Source organism: Aulonocara sp. 'chitande type north' Nkhata Bay, linkage group LG10 (genome assembly GCF_057382095.1).
Source record: "Aulonocara sp. 'chitande type north' Nkhata Bay isolate Kocher_YH1m ecotype deep benthic linkage group LG10, A_spYH_male_GT1.1, whole genome shotgun sequence".
Lineage (NCBI taxonomy): Eukaryota > Metazoa > Chordata > Actinopteri > Cichliformes > Cichlidae > Aulonocara > Aulonocara sp. 'chitande type north' Nkhata Bay.
Genome location: NC_141353.1, coordinates 26,838,114 through 26,862,106, shown reverse-complemented (window position 1 = coordinate 26,862,106; position 23,993 = coordinate 26,838,114).

Below are 23,993 nucleotides of genomic sequence, written 5' to 3'. Positions count from 1 at the left end.
CCTTAACGACCAGTGGTTACCATGCGGTCACTGATAAGTCTTTAGGCCTGTGTAGCTGGGACTTATGAATCAATTTCAAGTTATTGCCAGCGCCCACTCACAACCAATTGGTGAATACTCATTTTTCCCTAGTAACTGGTTGTTGCCAGGTGGTCACCAACTGGTCTCTAGGCCTGTGTAACTGAGGCCTAAGATAGACAGGTAAGCTGCGATTCTAGTAGACTGTGTGATATTTGTCACAATAATCTGACCATCTGACCACCGTATTTACAACCATGCTTTATGGTTATATGAGGAGAGAATGAGGTGATTCTGAGCGTAGCTCCTGGAGACCTGATGGAGGCTCTGATACCCTCCCAGGTGTCTCTGGACTGTATTTATCTATGGTTGGTTGAGCAGCAGAATCTAAACATCCACAGAAATCCTGCTTCATGTTTATCTCTCTTTGTATGAGTTACTGTCTCTGTCACCCACTCTTTGTCTGTCAGTGAGCGGGAATCCACCTGTGTCTGTGTGTGTTTTAAAGAAATGCAATTACACAGATATACAGACCTTCTATTCTTGTAAAGACATTCATTGACATTATGCGTTCACAACCTCCCTTCTTTTAACCTTTACTTTGAGAACACAATGCTTTATTCAGACCTGTACCATGCTCTCATTCTTAGCTGATCTTGGGTCTAACCTCAGCCTTACAGGTAGTTTTAACCCTTTTGAACTTGTGACAAAGATCTAAAATGACCTTACAATGCACAAATGTCCTCCCTATGATGGTTTGGAACGTCCTCACAAACAGAGAAAGATACAGACATATGCCCTGTAATCATGCCACACATTTAGTATGCAGTATAACAAAGGCAACTGTCATGATCTGCGTGTGCAGATCGTGTGTTTGGACCCAAAAGTAGATGCTTGAAGTCAGAATTGATCTTAACAAAAGGCGAGCCGTTTATTTATGGCTGCACAAAACACAAAAAAAGGCAAAAAGAAGACTTTCCTAACATGCAACTAAGAACAGAACATGGCTCATAAAGCATGAACCATGGACCATGGCGTGAGGTGAACTGAAACTGACGTTCCGGCAAAACACAAAGGGGAACGGACACAATATATACATATGAGGGTGATTAGGGAAAGTGGAGACACATGGGAACACAGGAGGGTCAAATTAGGCATAAAGAGACAGGGGAAGCAAAACTGAACGCAATGCACATGAGACGAGGGACTGTCAAAATAAAACAGGAAGTAGCATGCACACCAAGTCTCAGATAAGGACATGCAGGCTTGGCACTAAGACTTGGAAAAACAAACATGGAAACACAACAGACTGGGGGAGAGAAAGGATGAAACACAGGGAGAAGAACAGCGACAGAGAAAACAGGTTCACTTCTCAAAATCAAAAATGAATTAACAAGATTAAAAAGGTCCAAAACATGAACACTGGGTCAACAACCCAGTACCATGACAGCAACAAGGCAAAAGACAAAGGCTACTGACTGTATTGCTCTTTAATCCACTCCTTTGCTGATTAGTTTAACTGCAAAACAAATGTAGAAGTCAGACAAACAAAGGCCTTTGTAATGCAAATTTAGCCTAAAATTGTCCCGAGGTAAGCCCTGAGCTGTTTAGGACATGGAGGAGAAACAATGCAAGGCCAACTAACTCGTGTCATCCAAAGGATCAGTTGGTGATCTGAACTGGAAAAAAAAAACTGAAGTAAAAATAAATAAATAAATAAATAAAATATTTAAATTGACTGTTTTAATAGAATATCATTATTTTTACATTACAATTATAAACCTGACAAAACCTTCAGCCTTTTTAGTGTGATGTAAGAAGGGATCAACGGCAGGGTGGCAGATAAAGGTCCTCAGATCCTTCTATCTATTCCAGAAGAGTTCCACCATGATGTCACCCTGGATGATGAATTTATGGTGCCCCGACATGCGTGCTCACCAGCAGTGCTTTCTACTTGATGTGCCACCTTGAGTCTGGACACTGTGGAGGGATGTCACCAGACACTTCTCATGACTTGAGTCCAGCTTTATAAGCCTTTAAGAATAACACTAACATCCACTATCATTCCACAATAACCAGCTTTAATGAACCCTTTTATAAATCTGGTGATAGCAAAGAAGGCTCGGTCATTTAAGAATATGTGGGAGAGACTGTGAGATTAAGAATATCCCCCTGAAGGAACATAAAGGGAAGACAGACTGTTGAGTGCAACACCTTGGTTTGCTTTTCCCACATAGCCTCCCAATCCCTCTGGAATGCTGCATCACTGTCCCTCCAAACTAATGTCTTTCTTTACACTCAAGAATAATTAGTATATGGGTCTAATCCCCAATAAGATCATGGGTTTGCCTCTATCCTCATAAGACAAGCTATTGATTGGTAAAGTTTCACTTTACTGAACAGCAAACACAAAGTCAATATGGTATATGTGGTATCTACAGGGCTTCTAGTTGAATGTTCATTTTTCTTTATGCTCTGGTCTTTATACTTTGATGGTTTAAAACTGTATCACGTTTGTTGTTGTGCAGAATAATGAGTCCATATAAAGTGCAGAATTTTTTTAAGGTATTTTTATTCTTAGACGTATTAAAAAGAGGAGCAAAAATCGTGTTACAGTCCCCATTCTGAGAGAAAACTCTGGTCATAACAACGTTCCCGCCATTGTGACTTCCTGATTGTCATCTCTTCATTTTAAGGAAAAGTTTAAGGAGCTGATAAAAAACCACGAGAAATCCGATACTTAGTTGTTTGACTCTTTTATGAAGTTATAGTTTTTTTGGACATACTTCAAGTCATGGCCTTGATTAGAAAAAGCAGATCATGGTACGCACAAGCCAGCCTTCAGCTCCCTTCTTTGATTGATTGATTGAATCTTTATTTTGAACATGTTGAAAAAGTATAAAAAAAATAGAATTAAAAGAGACAAATGAACAAAGCAAACAAAAGGAAAACGAGCAACCACAACTCCAAATAACGTCCATGTTCAAAAAGGAGCAGGAAGAAGCATAAGCTTATTTAATCCCACCCCTTTTCCACTATCTAGTATCAATAGACTACAGAAATACCTCCTTGCAATTACATTATATGTTATGTGTAATTTTTTTTTAAATATATACACATATATGTTTCTATCTATCCATACATACGTATATACACATACGCACATATACACATTTTCAATAACCCCATTAACACCTCAAGGATACACAACCTACAATTATATATATATATATATATATATATATATATATATATATATATATATATATATATATATATACCCATACCAACAAACCCGTGCATGCGCACACACATGAAAATATTAGACAAGAACACCCTATCAAATCTCTACCTTTTCCCTGTACCCTGTAAAAACCATATCCTTAAACCGCTTTTTAAACTGCGCCATGCTTGGACATTGCTTCATATCTTTACTTAGTCTGTTCCACAGCTTCACTCCACACACAGGGATGCAAAAACTTTTTAATGTTGTACGGATACGAGGATGTTTTAAATTTAATTCCCCCCTCAAATTGTATCCCCGTTCCCTTTTAGAAAACATTTTTAGAATATTGTCAGGAAGCAGGTTATTTATTGCTCTATATATAATTTGTGCTGTGAGAAAATGAACCAGATCTGTGAATTTTAGAATTTTTGATTTTAAGAATAGTGGATTTGTATGATCTCTGTAACCAGTTTTATGGATTATCCTTATGGCCCTTTTTTGTAATATAAAGATTGAACCCGGGGTAGCGGTCATGTCCGGTTGGGGGCTCTGTTGGCTCTCAGGTGACTGTTTCCTCGCGGCTGCGTGCAGCGGGGCTAGGGGAGGGTCTGTGCTGACGGACGTGGGTTACTGACCTGGTAGCCTGGCTGGCCCTGGGTGGGTCCGGGATGGGCGTGAGGTTCTGGGGGTGCTCCGTCTCTGGGCTGGGGCCCGGGCCGGGCCTTGGGGGCTTGGGTCCTGGTTGGTGTGTTGCCGGGGTTGTGGGCGGGTGGGTGCATGGGGGCCCGGCCCTGGAGCAGGGTGCCACCGGTGCGTCGAGCCACCTGGGGGGCTCTTCAACTGGTGGGGGAGATGGTCACATCTTGCAGGAGCTTTCCTCTCTTCAGGAACTCTCTCTGCAGGAGGGGGAGATACAGGAGAGGTGGAGGAAGATCTCAGCCTGGGCGTTTACTGTCTTATGTAGTCTGGAAGATGAGTGGATGGTGGGGTGGGTGCAGTTTTCTCTGTGGTGGGGTTGGGTGGACTGTCCCGGGCTCTGTGGGGCCGGGGGGCGCTGCTGCACTGGGCCCCGGTCTGGATGGGCCTGGGCACCCTTTCCCTGGCGGGTCGCGGAGTATGGGAGTGCCTACTGGGGTCAGCGGGGGAGCTGGCCCCAGGGAGGGGTTACCTGCCCCTCCCTTCCTTCCCTCCCCATCTCCAGCTGCCTCCCTCTTCCCGCTCCACCACAACCACCCACACATGCAGGGCCTTGGAGTAGGGGTATGTCACCAGGGTGCAGAGGAGGCTACCCTCCCCCCCCCTCTGTCCCCTTCTGGCTGCCTCTGCCTCAATTTTATCCCACAACTTAGACATTCACATTATTCACACTCTCATTACACATACATATAGGATCTTGGGGGTGGGCACAATCACGGAGTCCAAATTACCATCAGGGTGTACACCTCACCCTTGGCGTCGTTGCCCGCCTCTCAATTTTAAATACACTTAGACATTGAGGGCTATCAGGAGGGACTATGCGCTTACCTGCTGCTCCTTGGCAGGTAGCTCCATGCCCTCCTGGGTTTTAATTGCACCTTAGAACACACATGCATCAACACTACAATGAGCGGGTGGAGGGAGGTTTGGAGTCTTCTCCCACCCCCATTCTCTGCGGCCTGCTGGAGTGGGGGGCTAGGAGGAGTTGGCCGTCCGACTGCGGTCTGGGGTGTGGGGCCTCCCTGCTGCTACGGAGTCGGGGTGGTCTGCCTCTCCCCACCGCAGGGAAAAGGGTAACACCACCTGGGTCTGGGTGCAGTTCCCCCCTCCAGGGGCGAGGGTACCTAGACCCGGTTTGTAGAGTATGCTTGGGGAGTGTGATCGTGTGTACAGCGTCTCTTTATGTCTGTCTCCACGTTGGTTGAGTGTGGAGTAAGTGCATATGAGAGCATGAGGGTGGGAATGGATGTTTGTGTCTGTGTGTGCCTGTATGTCTGTGTCTATATGTCAGGTTGGGTATCAGACGCCACCTCTCTGGGGACACCTCAGGCCCTCCAAGGTTTGGAGGACTATCTCCACCCACCACCACTTCCCCTGCCAGTGGCGGACTCCCTCAGGTGTCGGTGCGTTGGTGGTTCTTTGTGTCTGGGGGTGGGCGTCCAGGTACACACCGGCTCACTCCTTGGCGGCCGCTTGTCGGGGCCTGGAGCCTGGGGCTTGCTTGGGCCCCTTCGGAGGTGGGGTGCCCCCGGCCTCTCGGCCTGGGGCTCGGTCACTCAGGCACAGCTGGCGGCTGGCGGAGCTCACGGGCGCGTCACTGCAACTCCCCCTGGCTTCTGCTCCGCGGCTGCTGAGTGAACCCTCATCTGGGACTCTCCTCAGCTCTTACTGGAACAGTGGCGCGGCTGCCCCTCTGTTGGTCTTCCTTGGTCTCTTGTGTTCTGGGGACCTCTGGATGTCTGGAGTTTTGATCTTCTCCATACCCGCTTCACACCCTGGAGGACGGGGCTGTGGCCCCCCCACACTCCCTAGCAGATCGTTACATGGAGAAACCTTTGGAATACAAGCGCGCTGATCCACACAGGTATGCACACGGGTGTTCACTGCTCGTAGACCCAAATTACACCTTTCTTGGCTGCTACTTCGAAGCACATCTGTCCTGCGTGCTGCACAACAACATTGAATATTTAGTATTTACTGCTGTTTACACTTAGCTAGATTAATGCGATGGTGTTGTGTTTAGTATGTTGCTTTGTTTTTTTTGCTTGTTTTCTATTCTTCTCTCAACAGGTGATCCAGGAGATTTTTTTTTCTCCCCCCCTTTCTCACTGTCCCTCTCCCCTTCTGTTTTTCCTTTCCTTCCTCTTTCTTTCTCCCTTTCCTATCCCTCACTCATGTCTGTCCCGTCTGTAACATCTGAAAATAAAATATAATAAATAATAAAAACAAAGATCGACCAAATGGACCAATACGGCAATGCCACGATGATCCATTTGGCAAAGTAAATCCATTGGGTATCCTTGTTGGTCTTCAGACAACAATTCTGATGGCTAAAGAACCAAATGGGACAGGCAAAAAAAAAAAAAATAAAAAAAAAATAAAGATTGATGATAGCGAACATTTGTAAGTATTGCCCCAAACCTCTGCACAGTAATTCAAATACGGTGCAATCAGGGAACAATAGAGAATGTGGAGTGATTTGTGGTCCAGAATGTGTTTTACTTTACTCAAGATTGAGACACTTCTTGAAATTTTGTTATGTATATGATTTATATGAGACTTCCAGTTTAATTTATCATCTATAATCACACCAAGAAACTTATGTTCAAGTACTCTTTCAATTTCCACACCATCTACATGAATCTGCACTTGTGCATTTCTAAGGGAATTCCCAAATAAGATAATTTTAGTTTTACTTAGATTTAGCGATAGTTTGTTCCTGTTAAACCATTTTTTAATTTTGCACATTTCTGAAGTAATTGTATCCAGCAGCTCCTTTAGATTCCCCCCAGAACAAAAAATATTTGTGTCATCTGCAAATAATACTAATTTTAATATATCAGATGCCTTACAAATATCATTTATATAAATAATAAATAATTTTGGACCCAGTACAGAGCCTTGTGGAACACCACAAGCAATGTCCAAGCATGATGAGGAATGGACACCCAGCTTCACAAATTGTTTCCGGTCACTTAAATAATTTTTCACCCATTGCAGTACAACCCCCCTAATCCCATACCGTTCCAGTTTATTAATTAATATGTCATGATTGATTGTGTCGAATGCTTTCTTGAGATCCAGAAATACTCCAGCTGCATACTGTTTCTGATCTATAGCATTCGTAATCTCCTCAATTGATTCGATTAATGCCAGAGATGTTGATCTTTTTGATCTGAATCCATATTGACTGTCAGAGAGTAATTTATATTTATCTAAGAATTTGTCTAATCGTTTATTAAACAGGTTTTCTAGGATTTTGGAGAATTGTGGTAGTAAAGAAACAGGCCTGTAATTTGTGAAGTGGCGTCTATCCCCGGTTTTATACAGCGGCACAACTTTAGCTATTTTCATTTTGTTTGGCACTTTTCCCGTCTGAAATGATAAGTTGCAAATATATGTTAGAGGTCCTACAATTCCTTCAATGACCTTCTTGACGATTTTCATGTCAATATCATTACAATCAGTAGATGTTTTATATTTACACATGTGTACAATGTCAATTATTTCTTTTTCCTGCACTGATGTGAGGAACATTGAGTTAGGGTTCCTATCAATCAGGTTTTCACTACAGTCTACTGATGGCAGTGACTCAGGAATTTGTTCTGCCAGTTTTGGTCCAATATTTACAAAATAATGATTAAAGCTGTTGCCCTTATCAGCAGTGTTTTCCATAATATTGCCATTATCGATAAAGTATTGTGGATAACTTTGTTGTCCAGAATTATTTTTAATGATACCGTTTAAAACATCCCATATTCCTTTCATATTATGTTTATTGTTGTTCAATATTTTACTATAATACTCCTTTCTACATACACGTATAATATTGGTCAACTTATTTTTGTATTTTTTATATTTATTTTCAGCATCTTTTGTTCTTTGTTTTAGGTATTCCCTATAGAGTGTATTTTTCTTTTTACATGCATTTTGTAAACCCTTAGTGAGCCATGGTCTATCTGAATATTTGTGCTTTCTGTTGTATTTTATTGTTGGACAGTTTTTATCGTACAACTCCATGAATATTCTTAAAAATATGCCATATGCAATATCAATATCAGCTTCTTTGTACACATTGTCCCAGTCCTGATTTAATAGATCGTTCTTAAATGCAGTCATAGTTTCTTCTGTCCTTACACGTCTGTATCTCAGTTGTTCTTCATGCTGATTTTTCTTATAATTAGTGTCATAAACTGCAAAAACTGGTAGGTGATCACTGATGTCATTAATTAATATTCCGCTCACAATGTTGTTTTCCATATTGTTAGTGAAAATATTGTCAAGTAAGGTGGCACAATGTGGTGTAATTCTGCTAGGCCTGGTTATTTTAGGATGTAAACTCAAACTGTACATAGTGTTTAGGAATTCGTCGCTCATTTTATGCTTTTTTGGATTCAACAGGTCAATATTAAAATCACCACAGATAAACATAACTTTTTGATTTGTTTTAGAGAATATTTCCTCTATGAAGTCATTAAATACTTGAATACTAGAGCCAGGTGTTCTATATATACAGCTAATTATTACATTTTTTTCTTTTTCCTTATAAATTTCAATTGTTATACATTCTAGTAAATTATCAATTACAGTTGTCATACTTTCTACCACCTTGTAGTTTAGGTTTTTATCCACATACACAGCTACTCCCCCTCCACTCTTGTTCCTTCTATTTACAAAATTCACTTCATATCCCTCCAGTCCAAAGTCCATTCCTTTCTCCGCATTGATCCATGTTTCAGAAATGGCAATAATTCCAAATGGATTTGTCAACTCATTTAGATATTCCTTTATATTGTTGAAGTTGGCATACAGACTTCTGCTATTAAAATGGATTATTGATAATTTATTTTCCGTGTTGATGGTGTGCTTAAACTGTTCATCAGTGAAGTAGCAGCAGTTACAGCTGATGTTGTAGAAGAAATTATTTTCCGGGTCTATATCCTTTTCTAAGTCTAGAACATTATGGTCTGTGTATCGAAATGTTCTCAGTTCCAGATTATCATAAAGAGAATTCCAATGAGTTATGTTGATATTGTTGCCGGATGCAGATGAAGTTCTTTTGGACTGTGCCATGTGTTGTGTTGTGTGTCACGTCACATGTGTATTCATACCTCCAGAGTAAGTTGACCTCAGTATTTGTCCAGCTCTTCCATATTTCTGATGACCAACACTTTGGCTTGGTGTTCCATTGAGTTTAATGAATACTTTGCAGTTGGTGGTCCATGTTGTTACATTCTTTATATGTAACAATGCGGTTTGCGGGATTTTACATAATTAATCACTTTGTATTAAGATGTTGCCTTCAGTTTCTGCCAAAGCAGCTCACTTCACATTTATGAACAGGGACATCTCCAATCTCTGGACAAGTGTAAGGCCTCGGGCCGAAAAAATATAAGCTTAAGTTTTAAATCCCTCATCGTCTAACATCCCATTGTGCTTTAAATCCAGCCTACCTTTAAAAGAAGCCTTCTGAGCCCTGCAACAATGTGACCCGTAAGACCGCCCCAAGACGTTAAGAAAGAAAGATCCTCTCTCTTTCTTACCCCCAACTCCTTCTACTTCACTCAGTGTAAAGGCCTGATCCTCCAGTGTGAGAAGCTCTTAATCAGGGGCCAAACAATGAGGCCCCAGATCCCTGCTTTTTGACAGAGGGCCTGATCTAATAAGCAAAGGATGGCTGAGATGAGGGGGGTGGATGGACTGATCCAAGGGATTACTGAGAAGGATCTATGCTGTAGAGGGGCTTCTGAATAGTGTAGAAGGTGGTTGGAGGTGTTAGGGTGTGAGAAGGACTGGACAGAGAGGGAGGGAAAGATGGAGAAGGTGAAGTGATGGTGGATATGTGTACATTACACAGGATGCAAGAAAAGGCCATGTTTGATGAATTTCTTTGATCGTGCAGTTTGTTTTGCAGAAAATCAAGAATCTGAGCTGCCTTGGGCCTCATGCTCGGTGCTTATTACTTTTTGATTTAGCAAAACCATGCTCTACAGATTCTTCAAAACAGCTATGTTATGAAGCCAATGAGCAGAGTATCAGCGATATAAGTGTTAACAAATAGCTCTTTTCTTACATGGGACACTTGGTATTGTTGGCTTCACCGATCTGTCGTAGCTTAATAACAGTTTGCATTTCAGGTATGGTAGATCTGTTATGTAAATTTTTAAATGGTAATAATAATAATTATTAAGTTATTATTATTAAGTTATTGTTATATATGTACGTTTGCAAATGAACACAGAGGAGATCAATAATGTTTAAAAGATGGCACAATATAGCAAGCTATACATCTGATCACCAAGCGCATACGTGTGCTCGCTTTTGAGAGCTTGAGAGTTGTTATTAAAATGTACTTTTAAGTAAAGCACTTAATGAGTGTGGTTGATTGCTTATTTTGAATAAAGAATTTTACTCCTCTTTTAGGTTGCTAAGTCAGTTCTAAGTGTTTTTTTTATTATTATTATTATTTTTTTTTTTTATTTTTTTTTTTTTTTTACAATTTTCGTGTGCTTATTGGGTATATCACATCAACTTTATTCAGACATATAAATATCTTATGCCCAAATAGACACATTAATTCTTTAGTTGCAGTACTTTATGGACATCCACGATATTTATACATGACATAAGCCTGTTACTTTAGAATTTTTTCACTGTATATGTTATTCTGCTCAGCACTATTTTATACTTTTTTTTTTTTTTTAGCAATGTTTACCTTTTCTATGCTGTGCTGTAAAATAAAATACATACTTTTTAACATAACTATTTACTAAAGTTAGTTAATATACTATATATAGCAGTTCCAGCTAAGAAAAAGTTAAGCCTTAAATCTTTCACATATACAGAGCAACAGTTTCTTACAATCATGAAATTAAATGAAAAAATTTATTTAATTTTTAATTTAAAAATTAAATGAAATGCACATTTTATGCATGCCTGTATTCGACTTTGTGCTGCTGCAGTATTTCTTCTTATCTAATAAGAGATTCGGTGCAGAGCCACACCTGGATGTGTTGTAGGAACACCTGCTGGTCTGCCTTCAGAAGATTTCCTTTGCCCTGTCATCCCTGTAGGTTTTGGACTTTTGAATTCTTTATTATTTAATGCTCCATTGGGCTTCTTGGTTTGTTTGTCTATTCTTGAACGCTGTCTTTAGTTTGAGTTCTTAGTTTCAGTGAATTGGTTTCACTTAATATTTTGCTTAGGGATTAGTTTTAGATATATCTTTTATTACTTTACTTAGGTATCCCCCCGGTGTCAAGTTCAATATGTTAGTGTCATTGTCTCAGTGTTTTGATTATTGCCTGGTTTATCTTGGTAGCTTGTGTCTTTTGTGTCAAGTTTTTAGTTTCACTTCCTCTGTGTTGTCATCATGGATTTGTTACCCAGGCATTTCGCATCTCCCTGAGTTCCTCGAGTGTCTATTTAAACCGTGAGTCTGCTTAGTGTGTTAATGCCTGTACTGTTTCAGTTTTTCTGGAGTTCCCTGTCTCTGCCTTATGGTTTTAGTTTTCTCTGTAGTTTACAATCTGCCTCTATCTGTCTCTGCTTTTGTGTCCACACTTTAACACACTCCAAACATGACATGGGACTTTTGGGGCACCCATTAGACAAACACGTAAAATGTTTAGAATCAGTTTATCTTACTGTGACACTTGGCTGCGCACACTTACTCATGTAGACGGAGAACAGCTCCTGGTAACTTGTAGAGTTAATTTCTAGTGCTCTGTAAATCTGTAATATTCCTGGTGGAGTGCAACAAATATTATAACGGCTACTGTTCTCTTCACTTATCAAATGCATGCAGCAGAAACGACCACCTGCCAAACCTGATGTTGAACAGAGCTGTTTTAAGTCTCCTGCTGCAGTGTAAGGTTACTCTCGGAGAACAATGTGTGCGTTAGCAGTGTAAAAAAAATGCACAGGGATGAAAACACCTGTCTAGAACTAACAGGAGGTCATTAACTTGTGCATGAAGGTAGGAGAAAGGTGAGGAGACATACAGAGTTTTTGTTGCTACTGGGGTTGCATGTGTAACCATTAAAAATAAGCATTAATGTTTTTTATAAGTTGCAACTGTGTGGCTAGTATTGTTTTCACCTTGTTAGTCAGTGTGTTTATACGTGTATGTGTCACAATGGCAAAATGTGTTTTTTAAGACACCTAGTGTTACAGTGCAAAGGCACTTAAATACTTTAACAGGTGTTTACATGTCCGTGGATGAGTTTTCTCTGCACAAAAGCATTAAAAAAAGCAACTGCAAAAAGTTGCAAAAGCTCTGTGCTTTGCATGCTTTGGCCTCTGAGTACTGAGCAAAGGATGAATCATGCCAGCCACGCATGAAGTATCAAGCACGAAGGCAAAACAAAGAAGTCCTAATAGTTACAGATGTCCCACTGCTACAACTCTTTTTTTCTCCTTTTTCTTCTCAGAGCCTCTCAGTTTCAAACCTTTTCTTCCCAACAATTAACACCATCCATCTTTACACAAAAATGCCATTTTGCCCCCCCCCCATTTTTGTCATCCTATTCGATACTTTGGAAGTGTGCAGCAATCCACAGATCTTAAACCAGTATAAAACTATAAAGATAATGTTCGACTTAACAGAATTCATCAAAAGGTTACTCCAAATACTAAAACGATATAATTGAATCTGTGCATCTTTGGTTACAAGTATTTTTTTTTAGGTTTTTTTCTGACCAGTTAAATAAATTCCTTGAATAATGAATCCTGGGTATTAAATTGAGGCTTTAGGTCAATGGAGGCCAACGTGGACTGCATGGTGTGTGAGGGTCATTCACTGGAGGGCTGGAGAGCGTGCCTCTTAATGTGAAACAGGGGGCGTCTCGCTTCTTGGTCCAATGGAGAGGGCGGACCCATTAGCAAAAGCTACTGTGACACCGAGTGTTCAACACCTTTGATGTCTTCATAGCAGCAGGCTGCAGTGGTGCAGGAGAAAAGACCTGCAAGGTTTCAAAGAGGAAACCTGGTGTGTCTTTAATTCACAGCATTATCTGTCAGAAAACAGGAGATTCTGTCTTCATGCATGACAAAAGGTTCAAAAAGCAAGGCTTGTTTTTAGTTTAATGGGACCTAATGTATAAGCTTTATTAACTTTAAAGTTTGAGTAAAGCTGAGATGTGGGCACCTTATAATTCAAACATGTCTTCGTGCCTTACAGACACAAAAATGATTTGATATTTTTGAAAAATGGCTGCTAAAGAAAAAAGATTCGGATGTCAGAAAAAGAGAGGAGAAGAAGAAGAGACAGTAAATGATTTCCAGTTAAGTGAGGTCAGGAGGAAGAGCCAGACCACAGATCCGTTTCCATCCTCTCTTTCTGTTTATTGAACTGTAATCATGAATAATACCTCCCATATGTAACACGTTACCGGATTTCCTCTAGAATACAGCAGCCAGGGGTCTGCGTTCACTCAAGCCCGAGTGTTGAGGTTAACCAAACATGTCTCTGCACGTACATCCTGGGTATATCACACTGTGTGTGTTTGGGGCGACAGTAATCCATCTGTTGCCAGCCAAACAGTAACAACACAGTCTATTAATTACATAAAAATATGTCTTTATATGAACACATACACACACATGCATATTTCTCTTTATAAAGTAAGCCATATATAGTGTGTGCAAGCCTTTAGCAATGCTGTAATACATGTATTTACAGAAGGGAAATGTTAAAGTGCTGCGTGTCACATTTGTTCCTCATAAAAGTTTTTGGACGATGGTTGTTTTGGATGATGGGAATGAAAAGTACAGAAATTACCAGTAGCACCAGCATGGCACCATAAAACTGATGGGCTCAAAGTTGTGGAAATGAGAAGGGAAGAACTTCACAGATGATTTGCAGATGTAGCTCGGACATTTTTGCTCACCACGATTTTCTTCCTACGGAAATGTGGGAAATGTTGGATCTCTAGTAACCCAGTCAGAACTGGCTCTGCGTCAGTACTGTGTGGAGATGTTAGCCTATAATTTGATATCGTTGTGCTGGGGCTGGATGAGGATGAAGGTATTAATAACTCAAATAATTTGAGTTATTATGGTAAGAATTACATCCTCTAGGTTAGCAGTTCAGTGGTTTCATAGTGTAGTGGCTTACATAGTTGCCTAACAAGTGAAAGATCCCTTTGGCGTTGCATCATGCGTAAAAAATCAGCCAAATCAAACACGTGGTACAACCTGCTGTGGTGACCCCAAGTAAATACGGAAGCTGCTGAAAGTAGTAAACAAGTTAACGGTTTATTAAGTTTATTCAAAAAGTTAAAAGATTTATATAAAAAATATTTTCAGTGCACAAAACTTAGAAGCAATCATGCTTTGGTGTCGAGCAGGCCCTGAATACAGGACGTAATTGGACATTTCATGTCATATTGAACTTTTCCAGATCCAGATGTCACTTCATGTGGAGGGAATATTGGCAGAGATCTGCAGTCTGGCACTTATCATGTAAGCTAATGCATTAATCCTTTAAAGCCTGCACCGAGAAAAAAATTGCCAGAAAATTTGAAGTTCTTCAAACATTAAATCACGTACACGTGATCACTCGTGATAACTTGAGTTGTTCTTAAAATATAATTTTCAATAATGCACTTCCTCTGTGTGATTTATTGCTTATATTGAATAATTAATTTTATTAATTTAATCAGTCCTAAGTGTTTTTTATTTGTTTGTTTTTACAGATTTGACATGCTTATAGTTAATATTGTACTGCACTGCAGTAGAAATAAAACAGTTCCTCATTAACTTAGTAATACTTTATAAAATATATATATTAATTTGCACAAATATGATACAGTAGATGCCAAAGGGGTTTGTGTATTATACAATACCAACCAAGCAGTTTGACTTGGCAACATTTAGCACTCAAGAAGTTAATCATACTTTTCATTCGTTAAGCAGATATTGTCCTTAGTGCACAGTAGGAACTGTACAAAACTCTGGTGAGTCTTTGGAAATATTTCTTACAATGCTTTATGTTGAAAGAAAAATCAGTTCAACTGAATACAAAGAATAGATGCTACATTCAGTTGCTCCCTTCTTCACAAGGTCTCGATCCACATGTTTGATTTTGCAATTTTTTATGCTCTCCCTGCTTCACGCACAAGGGATTTGTGTCTCCTCCTCCCAGAACCAGACTAGCAATGTTTTGCCTGTTAGGTGAATGTGTAAACCACTACACTATAGTCCCTAACACAAAGAGAAACTGCACCAACAATTAATTTCTGTAGTTGCTTCTCCATGTCACTATAACTAGATTGATTGCTGCTGAGAAGCCTGATAGTGAGGCAACATTCACACTGTTAAAGCAATCATTTAATGTTAACTTTTGTTAGGCAGCAAGTAAGTCACCTAGAGGTTTCAAAATGAAAACAGCTTTGATTTCAGAAACCTTCTTTTAGAGGTCTTAAAATGCTGGAGTAATGAGTATGCTAGATAAGGTTAATATTTCTAATACTTGAGGAGAATAATCAAGACAACCTCCACAAAGAATGATTTTTAAATAAGAAAACCCTCCCTTCTCATGTATTCTTGTTAGCAAGGCTTCGATGTGTTTATAAGGTTCACGATGTCGCAGCCTGATGTGAGAACGAGAGCTCTAACACAGGAACAATACAGAGTGTGTTTAATGAGCTTCTTCAGTCACCTGATTGACTAGCAGTGTGCCAAAATTTACACCTAATAGAATAACACATGCTGTGAGATCACAACACCCCGAGACACTTGACATCCTTCATGACGGCTCCAAGGTGGGAAACCGGCAGCGATGTGACGAGTGGGAATAAGGCTGCCACTTATGCATCTCTTAAGGTAACGCTGAACACGTCGCTTTGTGAAAAACGGTGGAACAGAGGGTGAGGCTGGATTAAATGCAGTTAATTTTCTCGTTGGAAGGATTTTTTTTCTGTTAAACTTAAGAGACTTTTAATGGTGCCTTTCTGTGGGGAGTTTCTACATTCTCCTGGTGGTTTCTTTCCGGATGCTCTGGCTTCCTCCCACAGCCCAAAGACATGCAGTTTGGATTAAGTGGTGATTCTAAAATTGTTCTAGTCATAGATGTGCACATGGCCAAGTGCTGTGTGACTACAGGAAGCATTCATGTTAATTTGATGCTCAGTGTTTTTGTGACATTAGTATATGACTTGCTCCCTTTTTGCTGGTGCACTCATAGTAATAACAATCCATGAAAACTCTGGAATCAGATAAGCTTCTTGGTCCAGATTAATATATTTTATAATAGCTTTCCTCTCATATTAAAATACTCTAGGACAGAGCAGCCTGAGATGACGTCAAATTCCCAGCTTGAATTGAATTGTTTCAATTGTTTCTGGCCCTGAGCAGAGGGAAGAAAAAGTGGAAACTATCCTCCTCTGCTGGAGGTTATCAGTGCTGGGCCGGCGGGGTTAGGCTATTCTCAGTTGTGGCATACGTCCCAAATACTTCAAAGAGGGGCGCGCGCACACAGAGAAAGAGAGAGGCAGTCAGCCAGCCAAACAAATAATTAACAAAGTCAGTGAGATTAATTAAAGCAGCGGGGTTCAGGCAGGGTTCAGCCTTCTGTGTGTGTGTGAGGGGAGGACAGAAGTTCCCTGCTGGATGCGATTAGGGAACCCAAGAAGAAAGGGAGAAGAAGCAAGGGAAAACAGTGGCTGTCATTGATATCCATCTTCATGTAAACAGCTGGGTGTATGTAGTGTGGGGCTGGGGAGTAGGAGGAAAGCTCTTCATTGAGTAGCCTTCTATTGAGCTTCAAATAAGAATAAGGTGAAGAGGTTAATGCCACTGCAGCTGTTTTGGTCACTCTTTTTTTTAATTAAAGAAAGACTTATATTTAGCTAAAGTCTGGAAACTGGTTTGAATGAGCTCAAATCTGTTCAGAAATTACCCCCTTTTTTTACAATCAGCTAATCAAATGCCCGAAATATGATTCAGACATTCAGTTGTGTTTAAGTAATGAGATTACTGTGTTTCTCACATTGTAAGTCAGACTATGACTTTTGCTTGAAACCACAGACTTAGCGACGTGTGAATTTCTAGCCACCTTCCGCTCAGACCACCATATATATTGCACAGATTAGCATGAACATTCATGTGTTTTTAGCTGCATAAATGTCCATCTTATTGTTTTAAGAACTACAGCCACAATCTTTTTTTTTAAGCTTAGCTTTTCCCTTGTCACTATGTAAAATATTTTCTAATGGATCAATTTATTATCTCTGTATTTATTTATATCTGTCCTGTATTGCACAATAACGCCTTAAAAATATTACAAGAACGTCAGGCGCCTTGGACACAAAATATAAAGAAACTTTTGCACAGCACTCTACATGTGATTCACCAAAACCAACACAGCTTTGTGTCTTTATAAACTTTTTAATCTTCACTTTCAACATAAAGTTTTGATGCAAAGCATGTGTTTAAACTGCAAAGAATACCAATATGTCAGATGGCATGTATTAAGCTGTAGAGACTCTCGTCTTTGCCCACTCTCTTCTTCTTCTTCCCCTCTTCTCCCTCCCTCCCTCTCTGCTTCTCTGCTCTCTCTCCCTTTCAGCTCTGTGTTTTGGAAGCAACGTTCCCCCTGCATCACAAAGCCCATATTCTCAGCTCGTTCCATTGTGTTGCAAACATCGCAGGTAATGATTAACAAAAATACACAACAATGAAAGCTTCAGCAGTCTACGAGTGTGGGAGTTAGTGAGAGGAGCTGACCTGTACTGAAGCCGCAAGCCGACAGTTCTGTATGATTTAGTCCTTTGTTTAGTTGAAGACTATGTGAAATGAAAAACGAAATCCTCTCTATGTGGTTCACATCTATTGTGTTTCTAGCTTTATATTCAAGGCTCTTTTTGAAGACACTAAGCAAATAGAAAACCTACATGGCAGTCACCTATGACAACACCTATGGGAGATTTCAGAATGACAGCACTCTACTACCATCGTGAAACAAGTCAACATATTTGCCATTTCAACAGTTTAAAGACTTCAAAATATGAAGAAGTTCTTATGAAATGTTCTAAAAGAAAAGAAAGCATCAATGTGTTTTTCTCCACTGTAAACACACACTTTATACTTTGAGCCTTCAGTGACCAGATATGTGGGCGAATCTTTTTATCCTTTGAGTCAACACTTTTTCAGCCTCTGGCTTCTTGCTCCACTTTTCCTCAAAACAGCAACTTTTAACCTGAAATTATGATCCAGCCTTTAATTTGAATGCAGGGCCTAGAAGTAAAAGATATGCTTTTCAACTTAAAGAGGCAGTTCACTCCAGAGTCAAATACATGGTTTTTCAACGGGCATGTAGAAGAAGGAAACATGCAGCTACCAATTATTACACCTCATTAATGTTTACATCTTGGCACTGTAAAGTCTCATCACTGTGATGCGTTTGGTGGGTATCGTTTTGTGGAAATGCTCACAACAAAATTTGTGGATTCTTCTTTTCCTTGGGTAGCTATGCTATGATTTCTTTTGACCTTTTAAAATGTATTTTTGGTAAGTGGCATCTAATCCCAGTTATATTCAAAAGAAGGCAAACATTTTTCATCTCTAAAGCTGACCATTTCACTCAAAACAATTGAAATGGGTAAACGCCACTGCAAGGAAAAATATGTAAATTTGATTTTAAGGTTAACTATCTTTTTAAGAGTGTCGTTTTTTAAGAGAAGCATCAGTTAAATAGTCCAAAATTTAAATCTAAATGGGACCTGATGTTCCTATGATGAGTCCCTTTTGGGTGAAACAGCCTAATGAGCCACCAGCCACACCTCGCACATTCCTCCTGACCTCTATTCCACCTCACTTTCCCTCCATACACGCATGCACCCTCCTAACTTAACCTCACCCAAGTGATTAGCATTCACCCCAACATGGCCCCTCCTCCTTTCCAATCTGTTATCAGTTGTCAGGCACCAACCAGCTCTGGTATTAACATCTTCAGGCAACAGACTATCAAAGTTATCTGAACCTGGAGGCTCCATGAGAGTCGGGAGGGATCTGCTGTATCACTGATGTCATCAGATAAAGAGGTGGTATGGAAGGTCAGGTTCCTTGTGTAGGGGGATGGAGTCCTTATCTGAGGTATCCAATTCTATCAGCTGATGAGTATTCGCATACTAAAAACTCAGAGTAATGTGTTACATTACATTTGTTTATGTCTAGAAATTAAAGTAGACATAAACAATTGAATATGATGCTAAGTGCAAAGTTGTCCTGAGAGGACATGCGTGCATTGTAGTCAGATGTTTACATATACTCAATATGGTCATGAATGTCCTGGTAACTTTGTCTTTTAAAGATTTCTTTGAGCTGTTATTTTCCCTGGGTAGAATGATTGCACAGCATACTTCTTTAATGACTTTAAAAATAAGAATTGGGTGTAGAAGTTTGAATTTATTTTGGGTTTTCTCTGCACACGACCTTTCAAATGTATACATACAGGCTCAATACATCCATACACTCACTTAAATCGTTTATGGCGATGAAGGTTTTACAGTGTCATTTAACTTGACAATGCCAAGGGCTATTAAATTCTCATTAGTGATCATAATTGACTACAACTAGCAGTTTTTCTTTGTCATTATAAAGGGGGCTTGTTTGAAAGCACTCAATGTATTGACCAATACTCAGAACAATGGGAAAGTCCAACGAACTCAGTAAAAATGTAAGAAGGAGAACTGTAGATTAAGATAAGTGGGGAAGGTCTCGTGGAGCCATTTCTAAACAACTGCAGATCCCAAGTTCATCTGTTCAAACAATTGTACGTAAGTACAAGCCATTTTGTCAAGGTCTGGAAGGAGACCCAAACTGTCATCCTCAGATGAGAAATTAGTTAAGATCTTCAAGAACAACCCAGGAACAACAAAGGCTCAAACCTTGAACTGGAAACTGCTGGAACACCAATGCCCGCGTCCACAGTGAAGCCAGTTTTACATCGCATGGACTGTGAGGGACTACGATGAAGCAGCCCTGCTTCAGAGTCTACACACAACAAATATTGAACTATTTGGCCACAATGACCCTAAAATGATACAAAGAAAACCCCACAATCAGATGACCCCCTATGAGCAAGCAGAAACCTTCAGCAGAACCAGGCTCAGGGGAGGGCAGCCATCTGCTGTGACCGGCTGAGGAGGTGAGGAAGACAGAACTAAAGATACACTAATTAAAAATTAAATGCAAAGTGTTCAGTTTACTTAAATTTAGAAATAGGAAATCAGAGGTCATCCAGTTCTTTGTGCTTAAGACATCCCTACAGTTTAACTAATTGGTGTGTGTCATTTGACTTGTGTTGCGTATCATCTGCATAGAAGATGCATAGCATGTATAATGTAAACAGAGTTGTTCCTAGCACATAACCCTGTGGAACTCCATAATTAATCAAAGTGTGTGAAGAGAACTCTGCATTTACATGAGCAAAACTGTGTCTATTAGATATTATTCAAATCCCTTCAGCACAGTACCTTTAATAACTACAGCATACTCTAATCTCTGTAGTACAAAATTATGGTCAACAGTACTGAGCACTGCAGTGAGAGCAGGACAAGCACAGAGATGCAGTGTGGGATCATTTTGACAGAGAACAGAACAAAACCAGCCAACATCCAGAGTAAAGTTGTGCATGCCCTTGGAGAACCCCAGAGGACCATTCCCTAAAACTGCTTAAAGAAATTGCTAGAAAGTTTGCCTAAGAGAGTTCAATCTGTGATGAAGAATAATGGTGGTCATACCAAATACTGACTTTAAAGCTTCAGTTTTCAAGTATGAAGAAATACAAGTTGGCTTAAGACACAATACGTAAAATATAACAATTACAAAAGATTATATCTTTCTTTGGAAACTGCAGGTCACAGATATTTTAATTCTTGTAGTGGAAGTGGAAAAGACCCACAAACTCAAAGGTCACATGTATTGTAAATAACATCCACAATCACTGACCTAATTATATAGCACATTTTAAATGGTTGGAATAATCATATAAGTATAATAAATATTCCAATTAAAATCTAAATGGTGCCTCTTATTTTGACCTGAACCACTGTAATTTTGACTGTAGAACAGCCAACTGAGAGAGAACTTAAATTCCTTTTAAATGACTTTTAGTGTAAATAGAATACATGTGGCTGAAATGTTTGGTCTGTGTACTGCTGGCAGTCTTATTTATAATTTAACAGTCCTCAATTCTTTTGCCACAAATTCTCTTTCTTCTGTGGGGGACACTGATAACTGTGCTGTGTTCAAAGTGAAGCAGCTCGGCCAAGCAAACGGACGTTAGCTCCTCCAAACTCGGTGCATTTGCTTAAAGCGTCTAAGTTAGGGGCGTGTCAATGGGTTTCATTGTAAGAACTGTGTGGTGAGTGTGTGAAGCAATTGAAGTGGCAGCAATACCAACTGTATCTCATTAGCACAACAACAAGGAGCATTATCATTAACGCTGCTATTCCCTCCCAAAACACAGGTATCACAGGCCTAAACACACACATACACACCTCACTTTCTGACCCCAGATCAAGCCAAACTTGGAGGGCGACCTCGAATTAATCATTTGTGGGATCTGGGCTGTGCTGCTGTACTTTGCAAGCTAACAGTTACACAAACAAAGTTGTGTTTCCTCTACCTCAGAGAACATTATATTGGCTTTTATTTGTTATCTCAAGGTCTACCTTCATGATCTTGCATGATCCCTTCTTATCCTATCACATCTTTACACTTAGATTTAAAGATTTATGTCATGCCAACTTGCTACTGGTTCACAAAAACCAAACAAGGTGCCCCAAACTTCCCACCCAGTGTACCCGTGTAAACTGATTTATGTCCCCACACACGCACACACACATTTTGAGGCTGTCCCACCAGTTGACCACATAGTTGGCATTAGCACAGCTCTTATCTGCTTTATGACTTCCACACTAGCTCGTTTATTTGTGTACTTTGCCTTTCGCTGTAAAGCTGAGTCTGACCTGACGTAGCAGCATGCAGTGTCAAAGGTCAAATCTGGAATGTATTTCGACACATAAATTTCAGCTAAACACGCTCATATTTGGGCCACTGGAAGAGTTTGACCTGCGAATAAAAGTAAACGGAGTGTGCTGCTTGATCCTTTCCTTGTGTTTGTGATTTATTTGGATCTCATATTTTGAAGGTGGCAGAGCTTTCTTGGAGGCACAGCTAAAGTCTTAGATTTCTTTAATCATCCTGCTGGCTGAAGCAGGTATCATGTAACCATGTTTGAATCGGGCCAGGACCTTCGCAGCTTGCGATTGCCCCCTTATTCTTTTGCCCTTCCTGTCTTTCTTCACAATAAAAACTGTGCAGCAGAGGAAAAAAAACAAACAGTAATTCTAAAGGATTTCTCCGAGGCTGAAATGAATTTATTGGTGGAGTTTAAGTGCTTTGGGGATTTATAGGATAACAGGTTAGCTAGCTTGCAAGTCTGATCATGCAAAACCAGTTATGATAAATGTACAGCATATTGTGATAAGACATAACTGAGTTTTGAAGGCTCTTCCTTGAGTTTTTCATGTTCCGCAAGGTTAAAAATATGCAGACAGCTGAACTTTGCTCCCATATGTATTATCCAAAGCCACGGGGTCTAATCTGCTGCTGATCCAGTCCTTCCATCAAATTTTACTTACTGGCTCATAGTTGAAATTCCAGATTTAACACATAAGGGTAGGATAGGGTATGGCTGTTGCATGACATCCAAAATGGCAAGGGTTAGTGACAGGGCTAGGCTTTTCTTACTCCAGAACATATTGTGTACAATGGTGTGTGAAAAGCAAAAAATGCACTGTGATTACACACAAAATTACTCCTAGAAATTGATGTTATTAGCATACACCTTATTTTTCTCCACTAGGTTAAAGGATTGTTTTAACTGCTTTCTGTAAAGCATGTTGGTCAGCATCTGATATATTTAATAAACTGGCCAAAAGAAACTAAAACAAATCGGAATGGGCTGCAGGTTACATGTTTCTTGTCCTGTTGATCAGAGCCTCTCACAGATTGCTATAAGTAGTAAAGGCATGGCAGGGAAAAAGTGAAACACAAAGGTGAAAGAACAGACTCAACATCAACAGAAAAAAGAAACCTGATGAGAGGATTCCAAATCTTATCCTAACATTTCTAAGTGAGAATAGATGGATAAAACCTCTTTATAAACCTCTGACATTAACTTTCTGAGGGTGATGGGGATCTAACACCCAAGAACCTGGACATTTATTAGACTTTACCAGAATATGTAGCTGCTAGTGAGATAAAAAGCTTCAAGTGACGCACTGTCCTTTACTTTAAAGTTTGCAGATGATATCCTGCCAAGGGCACACAAGACATTTTATAGGACACGGAGGCTGAAGACTGAACTGCATCTGGAAGAAGGAATGATTTAATTAGCGTACTTGTGTGATTTATGTTCCTATCTTCTGACTTTGTTGTCATATCAGTTGTTATCCTTATCTCTGCATGAATTCTGATGTTATGCTGATCCTGGAGAAACCCTATTTCTTTGCTGCATGCTAATACTTCATTTTACTTCACAAGATTAAAGAGTTGTGGGACCTGTAGTCTAATAACTCTGAGAATTTACCACATATGTTTTACTAAAATGCATCAAAACTTCCAAATGAGGGGAAACATTAAGACAAAGTGTGACAACCAGATTTTTTTAAAGCAGGGCCTGTATTTATTTAAATGCCATTGTCTTGTTTTGTGTTGTTTAGCTTTTTTTCATTGAGGCAATTAAACAGGGAGGCAGTTCTCACACATTCACTCACAAAAACGACTTAATTTGAATTTGTGTCTTCAAAAGGGCAATTAACCCCCAATAAATTATGACACCTTAAAAAAAACTCATCAGTGGCGTGATTTATGTGGCTAATTACTGTATGAGAGAAAAATGCTTCTAGCAATTTTAATACCGAATACCGTTAGACTTAGATTTCAACTCTGCAGAGAGGAGAGAGAGGGGGAGAGAGTCTTGGGTTTTATTTGCCAGCTCTTTGGTAGCATGGGGCTGTTTTGTGAGGGGGTGGCAGGGATG